General features: G+C 43.9%; 1 long non-coding RNA gene across 1 annotated transcript; it reads right to left on the bottom strand.

Annotated features, from left to right (window-relative positions):
- Positions 1–755: 755 nt before the first annotated feature.
- Positions 756–7,404, bottom strand: LOC309511581. Its single transcript, XR_014210693.1, has 3 exons — positions 6,671–7,404; positions 2,744–2,915; positions 756–770 (listed from the first exon to the last, which is right to left on the bottom strand). It is a non-coding gene; the product is annotated as an uncharacterized lncRNA (long non-coding RNA).
- Positions 7,405–12,524: the final 5,120 nt, after the last annotated feature.

Raw genomic sequence — 12,524 nt, 5'->3', positions numbered from 1 at the left:
CAGAGAGACTTGAAGAGTCACACACCTTTGTGCCATTCCTGAAACAGTTCCTGTTCAACATACCTGTCATTTCCAAGGTGTTTGCTTTTTCATTTTACCATGTTCATGTACTGAGACTTGTGTGAATGTTTAAGTCAGCAGGACTCATCATCTGGCCCGTGTAAAATCAACAACAAAACAACTGTGAACATGCTGATACCAGAAGAAGGGCTGCACGATTTGGGGAAAAAAAAATCTAATTTAGATTTTTCTGGTTAAAATTTCAATTAAAAATTCACAAAAAAAGTATATATATATATAATGAACACCAGGTTTGTTTTGCCTATTAGGCATCTACTTGTAGGGCTGCATAAAATAATAACAATAATAATCATTTTACTTTACTGAAATGCAGGCGACCTACAGTACATGTATGACACAAGGATGTTTTTATGCTCGGTGATATAAAACACAGCACGATATAAAAGTAGGCTAGTATGAGTGTTTACACTAACATGATCAGGGCTTGACATTAACTTTTTTGCTCACTAGCCAATGTGGCTAGTGGTTTTCCAAAGTTACTAGCCACACAGCATTTTTACTAGCCACATTTTTGTTGTTGTGAAATTACCTGATAAAATTTGACTATGGCGTACTAAAATTTACTTGAACTAAATTTACTTTAAATGTAAAACCACTGTACCCAAATCAAGATAACAGTCATAAATGTATAACAATACAGGTCATTATCATTAGCTCTGATAAGGTTGTGTGTAAAGCTGTAAAAAAAACTCTCTCCTCTGTCCTCCTCCACCACCACCCGCCTCCTCCTTAACTGCTGACGATTTTGCGCACTTCTTCACCAACAAAACAACAGCTATCAGCAGTCAGTTCTCAGCTCCACACACACAGGAACCCAGACCGACCCCTTCCACAGCCAATACCCCTCTGTCCTCCTTTTCTTCGCTAACCGAGGAAGAAGAAGTATCTACACTTCTCCTCTCCAGTCACCCTACCACCTGCCCGCTTGACCCCATCCCCTCACACCTTCTACAAGCCATCTCTCCCACACTTCTACCATCACTCACACACATCATCAACTCATCCCTCCATACTGGCACCTTCCCTACAGCATTCAAGCAGGCTCGGGTTACTCCACTGCTCAAAAAACCAACGCTAAACACATCATTTGTAGAGAATTACAGACCTATCTCTCTCCTACCATTCATTGCGAAGACACTTGAAAGAGCTGTCTTCAACCAACTAACATCCTTCTTGTCTCTAAACAACCAGCTGGATGTCAACCAATCTGGCTTCAAGAAAGGACATTCAACTGAGACTGCATTACTGTCAGTCACAGAAGCCCTACGGATCGCAAAAGCTGCTTCCAAATCTTCAGTCCTCATTCTCCTGGATCTGTCTGCTGCCTTCCGACACGGTGAATCATCAGATCCTTATGTCCACCCTCTCATCACTGGGCATCACAGGAACTTCACTCCACTGGTTTGAGTCCTATCTCACAGGTAGGTCCTTCAAGGTCGCATGGAGAGGTGAGGTATCCAGAGCACATCAGCTGACCACAGGTGTTCCCCAGGGTTCAGTTCTTGGTCCCCTCCTCTTCTCCATCTACACCACATCACTGGGACACATCATACAGGCACACGGTTTTTCCTACCACTGCTATGCTGATGACACGCAGCTCTTCCTCTCCTTTCAACCAGATGATCCCACAGTAGCTGCACGGGTCTCAAGCTGTCTGGCGGACATCTCCACATGGATGAAGGAACATCACCTGCAGCTCAACCTGGCAAAGACTGAGCTTCTCGTCCTCCCTGCCAATCCATCTCTACAGCACGACTTCACCATCCAGCTAGAGTCATCATTAATCACCCCATCAAGATCGGTCAGAAATCTTGGAGTAACGTTTGATGACCAGCTGACCTTCACAGATCACATTTCAAAGACAGCTCGATCATGCAGGTTTGCACTGCACAACATCAGGAAGATCAGGCATTTCCTAACTGAGCATCCAACACAACTTATCGTCCAGGCCCTGGTCATCTCTAGGCTTGACTACTGCAATGCTCTTCTGGCTGGACTTCCAGCATGTGCAACCAAACCCCTACAGATGATCCAGAATGCTGCAGCTCGTCTTGTCTTCAACGAGCCCAAGAGGGCCCACGTCACTCCTCTGTTCATCTCTCTGCACTGGCTACCTCTCGCTGCTCGCATCAAGTTCAAGGCACTGACGCTTGCTTACAGAACTATCACAGGCTCAGCTCCCTCCTACTTTCACTCACTCCTACGAGTCTACATCCCTACCAGACACCTACGATCGGTCAACGAGCGACGTCTCGTGGTTCCATCACAGAAAGCCACAAAATCACTTTCCAGAACATTCTCATTCACAGTTCCATGCTGGTGGAACGCTCTCCCCACCCTCATCCGGAATGCAGAATCCCTGACAACATTCAAAAGACAGCTGAAAACCAATCTCTTCCGTGAGCACTTAACCTTATAAAAAAAAATAAAAAAAAATAAAAAAAAAAAATTTTCCTTTCCCTTTGAAACATCACTTATCAGGCTTATGCTACTCTGAATAATACCTGAACTTTGTATTTTGAGCACTTCTTGCGTTGTTGTTGCTTTTGCCTCTTTATGATGACTCGCTGAATTTAGTCCTAATTTGTAAGTCGCTTTGGATAAAGACGTCTGCTAAATGACTAAATGTAAATGTAAAGCTTCTTTTTTTTTAAAATAAAACCATGTATTATATATGTATTAGGCTATATGTCGCCACATAGCTCCACCGGCATCCAATGTATTTAATATAATATATAATATAGCCTAATATAGCTGAATGTCAAATAAAGCTGTTCTCATTTCCTATGTTTTATTTTTTTTATTTTTTTTTTTTGTCTGACAATAACGAGTAGCTATGATATTTACATTTACATTTACATTTAGTCATTTAGCAGACGCCCTTATCCAAAGCGACTTACAAATTAGGACTAAATTCAGCGAGTCATCATAAAGAGGCAAAAGCAACAACAACGCAGGAAGTGCTCAAAATACGAAGTTCAGGTATTATTCAGAGTAGCATAAGCCTGATAAGTGATGTTTCAAAGGGAAAGGAAATTATTTTTTTTTTTTTTTTTTTTTTTTTTTTTCTATAAGGTTAAGTGCTCACGGAAGAGATTGGTTTTCAGCTGTTTTTTGAATGTTGTCAGGGATTCTGCATTCCGGATGAGGGTGGGGAGAGCGTTCCACCAGCATGGAACTGTAAATGAGAATGTTCTGGAAAGTGATTTTGTGGCTTTCTGTGATGGAACCACGAGACGTCGCTCGTTGACCGATCTTAGGTGTCTGGTAGGGATGTAGACTCGTAGGAGTGAGTGAAAGTAGGAGGGAGCTGAGCCTGTGATAGTTCTGTAAGCAAGCGTCAGTGCCTTGAACTTGATGCGAGCAGCTAGAGGTAGCCAGTGCAGAGAGATGAACAGAGGAGTGACGTGGGCCCTCTTGGGCTCGTTGAAGACAAGACGAGCTGCAGCATTCTGGATCATCTGTAGGGGTTTGGTCGCACATGCTGGGAGTCCAGCCAGAAGGGCATTGCAGTAGTCAAGCCTAGAGATGACCAGGGCCTGGACGATAAGTTGTGTTGCATGCTCAGTTAGGAAAGGCCTGATCTTCCTGATGTTGTGCAGTGCAAACCTGCATGATCGAGCTGTCTTTGAAATGTGATCTGTGAAGGTCAGCTGGTCATCAAACGTTACTCCAAGATTTCTGACCGATCTTGATGGGGTGATTAATGATGACTCTAGCTGGATGGTGAAGTCGTGCTGTAGAGATGGATTGGCAGGGAGGACAAGAAGCTCAGTCTTTGCCAGGTTGAGCTGCAGGTGATGTTCCTTCATCCATGTGGAGATGTCCGCCAGACACCTTGAGACCCGTGCAGCTACTGTGGGATCATCTGGTTGAAAGGAGAGGAAGAGCTGTGTGTCATCAGCATAGCAGTGGTAGGAAAAACCGTGTGCCTGTATGATGTGTCCCAGTGATGTGGTGTAGATGGAGAAGAGGAGGGGACCAAGAACTGAACCCTGGGGAACCCCTGTGGTCAGCTGATGTGCTCTGGATACCTCGCCTCTCCATGCGACCTTGAAGGACCTACCTGTGAGATAGGACTCAAACCAGTGGAGTGATGTTCCTGTGATGCCCAGTGATGAGAGGGTGGACAGAAGGATCTGATGATTCACCGTGTCGAAGGCAGCAGACAGATCCAGGAGAATGAGGACTGAAGATTTGGAAGCAGCTTTTGCGATCCGTAGGGCTTCTGTGACTGACAGTAATGCAGTCTCAGTTGAATGTCCTTTCTTGAAGCCAGATTGGTTGACATCCAGCTGGTTGTTTAGAGACAAGAAGGATGTTAGTTGGTTGAAGACAGCTCTTTCAAGTGTCTTCGCAATGAATGGTAGGAGAGAGATAGGTCTGTAATTCTCTACCAATGATGTGTTTAGCGTTGGTTTTTTGAGCAGTGGAGTAACCCGAGCCTGCTTGAATGCTGTAGGGAAGGTGCCAGTGTGGAGGGATGAGTTGATGATGTGTGTGAGTGATGGTAGAAGTGTGGGAGAGATGGCTTGTAGAAGGTGTGAGGGGATGGGGTCAAGCGTGCAGGTGGTAGGGTGACTGGAGAGGAGAAGTGTAGATACTTCTTCCTCGGTTAGCGGAGAAAAGGAGGACAGAGGGGTATTGGCTGTGGAAGGGGTCGGTCTGGGTTCCTGTGTGTGTGGAGCTGAGAACTGACTGCTGATAGCTGTTGTTTTGTTGGTGAAGAAGGTCGCTAAATCGTCAGCAGTTAAGGAGGAGGCGGGAGGTGGTGGAGGTGGACAGAGGAGAGAGTTGAATGTCTTGAAGAGTAATCGTGTGTTGGAGGAGCTGTTGATCTTGTTGTGGAAGTATGAAGATTTTGCAGCATGAACATCAACAGAAAAGGAGGAGAGGAGAGATTGATACATACTCAGGTCAGATGCGTCTTTTGATTTGTGCCATTTCCTCTCCGCTGCCCTGAGTTCGGTCCGGTGTTCCCGAAGAACCTCGGATAACCAGGGGTTAGAGGGAGTAGTGCGTGCTGGCCTGGAGGAGAGAGGGCAGATAATGTCTAGAGAAGAGATTAGAGTGGAGCATAAGGTGTCCGTTGCGGTATTCACATCCAGAGATGAGAATTGTGAGGGTGGGGGGAGAGAGGATGACACGGCAGAGGAGAGATGGGAGGGGGAAAGTGAGCGCAGGTTTCGTCTGAAAGTGACTGGTGGTGGGGGTGGGGGTGCAGGGGTAGAGAGTTGTAGACTGAAAGTAATGAGGAAATGATCTGAAACGTGGAGAGGTGTCACCAGGATGTTTTCTGTGGTGCAGTTGCGTGTGTAAACCAGGTCCAGTTGGTTGCCTGATTTGTGAGTAGCTGTGGTGATAAGTCGTTTGAGATCGAAGGAGTCTAGGAGAGAGGTGAAGTCTGTTGCATGTGGCTTTTCGAGATGAATGTTGAAGTCACCGAAGACTAGAAGTGGGGTGCCGTCCTCAGGGAAAGTGGACAGCAGCACATCCAGCTCATCTACAAAGTTACCCAGCTGACCTGGGGGGCGATAAATGACTACAATATGGATTTTAATGGGAGTTGTAAGTGTAATAGCATGATATTCAAATGAGTTGTTGTTGCATAGAGAAGAGAGCGTGGAGTATTTGCAATTGTTAGAAACGAGAAGCCCTGTACCCCCACCTCTCCCAGACTGGCGAGGGGAGTGGGAGAAGGAGAAATTGCTAGAGAGAGCAGCAGGGGTTGCTGAGTCTTCTGGACGAATCCAGGTCTCAGTCAGCCCCAAGATACTAAGAGTAGAATGAGATGCAAAGGCTGGAATGAAGTCAGCTTTATTGACTGCTGACTGACAATTCCATAGACCCACGGAAAGAGAGAGAGGAGTATGTGAGGATGTGAGGATGGGACGCAGATTGGCAATATTGCGCTGTCTATTGCGCGTGATGAAAGGACGTTGCCGAGAGATCACAGGAATGTATTGAAAGCACATGTTGATTAAGGTAAACAATAAGATAAGTAGAGGGAAGAAAAAGGGGGGAAGAGGAGATACGTAAGTGCCTTTCAGGTGTCCTTGCTCGGTGGAGTCGCGCAGGTAGAGTCGCTGGTCTTTTCCCGAGTCGGTCTTCACACGAGGAGGCTGAACACGAGAGCTGAACGCTTCCGCTGACGCTTCCGCGACAGCGCGCAAATTACACAGATAAACGGATAATGCTTTCACCGCTTGAGTGAGTACAGCTGTTTCGGTCGGGCAATTAAGTGTAAATAACGCGAAAATGTGGCAATTCCAACCTGCTAGGAGCAAAGGCTTAAGTGCAAATGTAACAATAATTTTAATTTTCACTCGCGGCTGTTGTTAATTGTGCCAACGCGTCTCTCTAAAATACAGAATTATGTGAAGTTAAAAATACAAAGTAAAAATAGGATCGAAGATAGGCTTACCTTGACTAAAAACAACAATGAAATAACAGGGTGAACAGAGTATTCTGGCAAAAACACTTGCGCGTTCTAGCTGTGCCTCTAGTATGCTTGTCGCTGGTCCTATTGATATAGTGCATATAGATATATAGTGCATATAGTGCATATAGATATAATTTAGTCAAGCACTATTGATATAGTGAATGACTAAATTTTTTATAGGCCTAACGTTATGTGGAAAATGATCTGAATTGAGAGAGTTTGGGAACCGGATGAACTAAAGCTCTGATAGTGAGTAGGCCTATTACAAGTATTAAGCACAAGAAAAGAAAGTAAATTAAAATGGTTAAACCAAATTCTTTAAATATAAAACAAAAGAAAAACAGATAAGTGATAAGTCCGTTGAAAAACACTACTCTTTCACGTCTGTCAGCAGCCGTGCGCTCAACAGATGAACAGCTCCTCTCAGCCATTCACTGAACAGGGGAGACGCAACTAGAGAGAGTGACGGCGGGGAGAAAGCAAGACCTCGCGCTCGCAGGACAGTATTGGCAACATTTGAAGGTTTACATACTGAGGTTTGTCCAAAAAGTTGCTAGTTTTGTCGCTAGTCGCTTTTTTGAAAAAAATTTCGCTAAGTTGGCAACACTGACGACGTAACTCCAGCAGGGCAGCTAGCTGTCTCTTTCGTTTCTGTGTTGTTGGTCACTAGCACGCAAGCGCAAGTCAACACTGTGTGCATGTAATACTCATGGGAGTTGTAGTTTCGTAGTGTCACACTGCAATATGGCTTATTTGAGATGCCTTTTGAAAAGACTACAATTATTCAACCCGCCAAAGTGGCTAGTTGGAGTGACTGTGTTACCCGCCACGAGCAAAATCCACCCGCATTTGGCGGGTTGGCGGGTGTTAATGTCAAGCCCTGAACATGATGAATATTATAATGTTTAGACCAGTGTTTACTGTTAAATACTGTGTTCGTGGATATCTGCTCAAACGTAGATGTTTATAATGGGGTAACAATAATGTTTCATATGAGGAGCGGCTCGATCGCTTCAGTAATTGGTCTCTGCATGCGCTGTGAGTTTGGGTCACTCGCGCTGTCCATTTAAAAAGCAAAACGCGCCAAACATTAGGCTACAAGTTTTTACTCCAATCTCATTTCATAACGTCATAGCGAATGAAAACATTTGAAGTAACATATGATAAGCGATCTCTGGTGTAGTGTACTGAAGTATTCCTTTTTAATGATTTATCGTTATACAGTATATTTATTTAGCATTGAAAGGTTACTTCCCTGTCTATAGTTCATATTTGAACATGTTTCCATCGATTTCATACATTTTAGTCTGGCACCAGTTTGATGCTTTGTTTTGAGGAAATGAGGACGTTTACTGGTCCACGTTCTTTTACATGGACGTTTTGCATGTGAATCGCTTGTGCGCACGTGGGCATGTTCACATTAGAGGTAATGAGCAGACGCTTGAGAAACTGTATCTCTCATTGCTTTTATTCGGATTACTTAAACAGAGAATATTTGTTTTTGATATGATTTACATCATTTAAAAATAGACACTTTAAGCTTTCTAAAGACATATTTGTGTGGTAAGTATTCACTGAGTTACAGTTCATTTTCTGTTGCGTTTCAGAATGAACTTCACACTGAGAGAGACGGCAGAACGTGCATCATGTTTATTTTCTTTATTTTATGAAAAGCACAACATTTTGTTTTTATTATGTGTGTACACAAATGAAAGAAGACATTTAACAGTTTTGAATGATGTATAACACTTGTCTGTATGACAAAAATCAACTGAGTCATTTGAGTCTCTTTAGCATGGATAAGAAAAAAGCGACCCCAGGGGGTTAAAACCTTCTACAGAGTCTGAATGAATCGTTCTGCCAGGCATTTGTGGATAGATAATAAGGCGCATACCTGATGTGCTGAAATCCATTTATACTCAGAAAGGACTGGATCTCTTTAGACACCAGCTGGGGGCCACTTATCACTTAAAAGCTGTTTTACATTTACATTTTATTCATTTAGCAGACGCTTTTATCCAAAGCGATTTACAAATGAGAACAATAGAAACAGCTAAACTAACAGTAGGACAACAATATGCAAGTGCTATGGCCCCTCTCAGTTTAATCTAATGCAGTACATGTTAACTTTTTTTTTTATTTTTTTTTATTTTTTTTTTAAATAGAATAGAATAGAAGAGAAAGTGTTAGTATTACTGGATCAAGTGCAGAGCAGAGCCAGTGGTTGTTCTGTAGGCAAACATCAGTGACCTGAATTTGATGCGAGCGGCAACTGGCAACCAGCGCAATTTTGTGAGGATTCTCTTTGGCTCGTTAATGACCACTCTGGCTGCAGCATTCTGGATCAGTTGTAGAGGTTTGACCATGCAAGCTGGAAGACCAGCCAGGAGAGCATTACAATAGTCCAGTCTGGATAGAACTAGCGCTTGGACATGGAGTTGTGTAGCATGCTCTGATAGGAAGGGCCTGATCCTCCTAATGTTGTACAAGGCAAATCTACATGACCGGGCAGTTCTAGCAATGTGGTCTGTGAAGTTCAATTGATCATCAATTACCACTCCAAGGTACCTATCTGACCTTGATGGAGTTATGGATGATGAGCCTAGCTGAATGGTGAAGTTGTGATGAAGTGTTGGATTGGCCGGGACCACAAGTAGCTCTGTCTTCGCAAGGTTTAGTTGAAGGTGGTGGTCCTTCATCCAGCCAGAAATATCTGTCAGGCAGGCTGAGATACGATCAGCTACCATCGGATCATCAGGCTGGAATGAGAGGTAGAGTTGTGTGTCATCAGTGTAGCAGTGATAGGAAAAGCTATGTTTCTAAATCACAGATCCTATTGATGTCATGTAGATGGAGAAGAGAAGTGGTCCAAGCACTGAGCCCTGAGGCACTCCAGTAGCTAAAGGTTGGGTCTTAGATACCACACCCCTCCATGATACCCTAAAGGACCTACCTGAGAGGTAAGACTTGAACCATTGGAGTGAGGTTCCCGAGATGCCCTTCATCTTTTGGATTGACAAGAGGATCTGGTGGGTAACTGTGTCAAAGGCAGCAGACAGATCCAGCAGGATGAGAACTGAGGATTTGGAAGCTGCTCTTGCCAGTCTCAGAGCTTCAATTACTGAGAGCAGGGCAGTCTCAGTTGAGTGTCCGCTTTTGAAACCAGACGGATTGTTGTCCAAGAGGTTGTTCTGTGTAAGGAAGGAAGAGATCTGGTTGAAAACAACTCATTCAAGTGTTTTAGCGACGAATGGAAGAAGAGATTACGTCTGTAATTTTCCAGATGTGCTGGATTTAGAGTGGGTTTCTTAAGCAGTGGGGTTACATGGGTCTGCTTAAATGCTGTGGGAAAGGTACCAGTGTGAAGAGAGGTGTTTATGATGTGTGTGAGTGCGGGTACAACTGAGGATGAAATGGCTTGAAGTAGGTTAGTGGGAATAGGATCAAGCGGACAGGTGGTAGGGCGATTGGAAAGGAGGAGTTTGGAGACTTCTGCCTCTGAAAGTAGAGAGAAGGAGGGTAGAATGTGTGTGTTATCTGGTAAAATGTGTGTGTCAGTTTGTGGATTGGTAAACTGGCCGCTGATGGTGGTTGTTTTATTTATTAAGAATGTGGCAAAATCGTCTGCTGTTAGGGTTGATGAAGGATGAGGAGGAGGGTTGAGAAGAGAGGAGAAGGTTTTGGTTGCCCAAAACGACTGAAAAAAGATCAATGCTCCTCAATTGTTTTCTCAGAGGATGTATTATTCATGACTGCAAACTCAGGCCATAATTACCAGAAACGTGGTTCTCCAGTGGCCCTGCTAAGTCTATATGTATTCTTTGCCATGGCATCTCTGGAAAATCCCATGGATGTAAGGGTTGTCTGTTGTATGTTTCTTACATTCTGACAATCCAAACAACCCTTTGCTTCCTCTTCCATCTCTGCATCTAAGCTAGACCACCAGAAGTAGCTACGTGCCATCTCTTTTATCCTCACCACTCACAAGTGACCAGCGTGAAGTTCTTTCAGCAAGAGGCTCCTCAGAGGAAGGGGTATAATGAAATCATAACCCCAAAGTAAGCAACCAGACTGTACTGTCAACTCATTTAGTAAAATCAGATAAGGTTTGAATTTGTATGTCATCTCTCCTTGAATTTTTCTGTCATCTCTCGTCTCCTACCATGAGATATCCAGGCCAGAACTTCTGATAAGAGTGGGTCAGTTCTTGTGAATCATTTCACTCATGCAGCAGTTACAGGAGCACTTTGCAATTCTTTGAAGTAAAAGATGTCGGTTTGTGAGCATTCTGGTGGTGTGTCCAGCAGAGGCAGCCTGGACAGTCCATCTGCATTGCAATGCTGCTTAGACCTCCTGTATTTGATGTCATATTGGTGAGTCGACAACAACAGAGCTCAACGCTGCATGCGATTCGCTGCCAGTGAGAGAATGCCGGTTTGGGGACCAAAGGTAGAGGTAAGTGGTCTGTGAGCAAGGTAAATCCATTTACAGACCATATACTTGTTCAACAGTTCATGTAGGGGACAAAGCCTAAAGGCAAGGTTTGGCATGAGCTTTGCAGAGTATGTTAACAGTCCTAGGAATGATCTCAGCTGGCTTACAAGGGGAAATGGCGCATCCACGATAGCTTTTACCATTGATGGTGCCTTGTGAAGACCAGCGATGTCAATTTCGTGTACTAGATACTCGATGATAGGCTGGAAGAATTGCATTTGTCTTTTTCCTGACCCAAAGGCCATACTCGTTTAGCCTCTGTAGTGTTGCATTCAGGTTCCTGAGATGATCCTCATCATCTTTTCCTGTGATTAACATAGATCATCGAGATAGCACTGTACTCCATTCAATCCACTCAGGAACTGGTCCATGGCACGCTGGAACAACACCGACGTTATGCCGAAAGTATGCCTCTGATATCTGTACAGGCCCCGGTGTGTCACGATGGTCAGCAGTTCTTGGGAAACAGGATCGACCTACATTTGGAGGTAAGCTTGACTTAAGTATATCTTGCATAATTTCTGGCCGCCTGCTAATCCAGCAATAAGATCTTCATTTAGCAGCAAGGGGTACTGTTCCCCAGTTAAAACTGGGTTGACAGTAACCTTGAAATCGCCACAAATTCTGACTGATCCATCCTTCTTTGATACACGAACAATTGGTGTGGCCCACTCGCTAACACAGACTTTCTTCAGTACTCCAGTTTTCTCTGGATGGTCTAGTTCAGTTTCCACCTTAGGCTTAATCGCGTAAGGGATGGGGTGAGCTTTTAAACACTTAGGTTTACTATCAGATTTAATCGCAAGCTTAACAGTAATGTCCTTCATGTTAACCAGTTCATCTCCAAACACCTCTGCATGCTTCCTCAGGATGTTTTGTAGACTGGTAAAGACTTTTGCTACTAAATATACTTTCTCTAGCCATGATCGGCCCATCAGAGCTGTGTGACTACAACCTTTCACGATATGTAATTTTACCCTTTGTTTGTTTAGCTCTACAGTCACATCCACAACTCCCAAAAGAGGCACAAACTCTCCTGTGTGGTTTCAAGGTTAGATTTGCTTCCTTGAGACAGATGTACGGCCACTTCTCTTGGTAAGTTAACTCCTTCATGAGCGATAAAGCTGCTCCTGAGTCCACTTGCATAGGAACAGCCTTTCCATCCAGCAGTGGCATCACCCAGTAGCCATCCGAATTTAAAGACACAGATATTACATGTGAGTATTCATTTTCATCAGATTCATCTTCTTCTTGTTTCCCTGTATATTTCACTTGATTAATGTTTTTCTTTTTTGTTCTTGAGTTTTCTGACATAGCTATTCTTAAGCTCCACAGGTTTTGCTGGATTTACGTTCTCAGCCAGCTTTTTGCTTTGGCGTGTACGTTTGATATGGCCTTTTTGTCTTTGTCTTTGTACCAGCATTCCTGTGCCAGATGACCACTCTTTCCACAGCAGTGACATGCTTTCCTGCCATCTTGTTTCATTCTTTCACTGTACACTTTGATG

This window comes from Leuciscus leuciscus (assembly GCF_965113295.1).
Source record: "Leuciscus leuciscus genome assembly, chromosome: 12".
NCBI classification, from domain to species: domain Eukaryota; kingdom Metazoa; phylum Chordata; class Actinopteri; order Cypriniformes; family Leuciscidae; genus Leuciscus; species Leuciscus leuciscus.
Note: the sequence above shows the minus strand (reverse complement) of the source record. Positions and strands in the feature narration are given on the sequence as shown.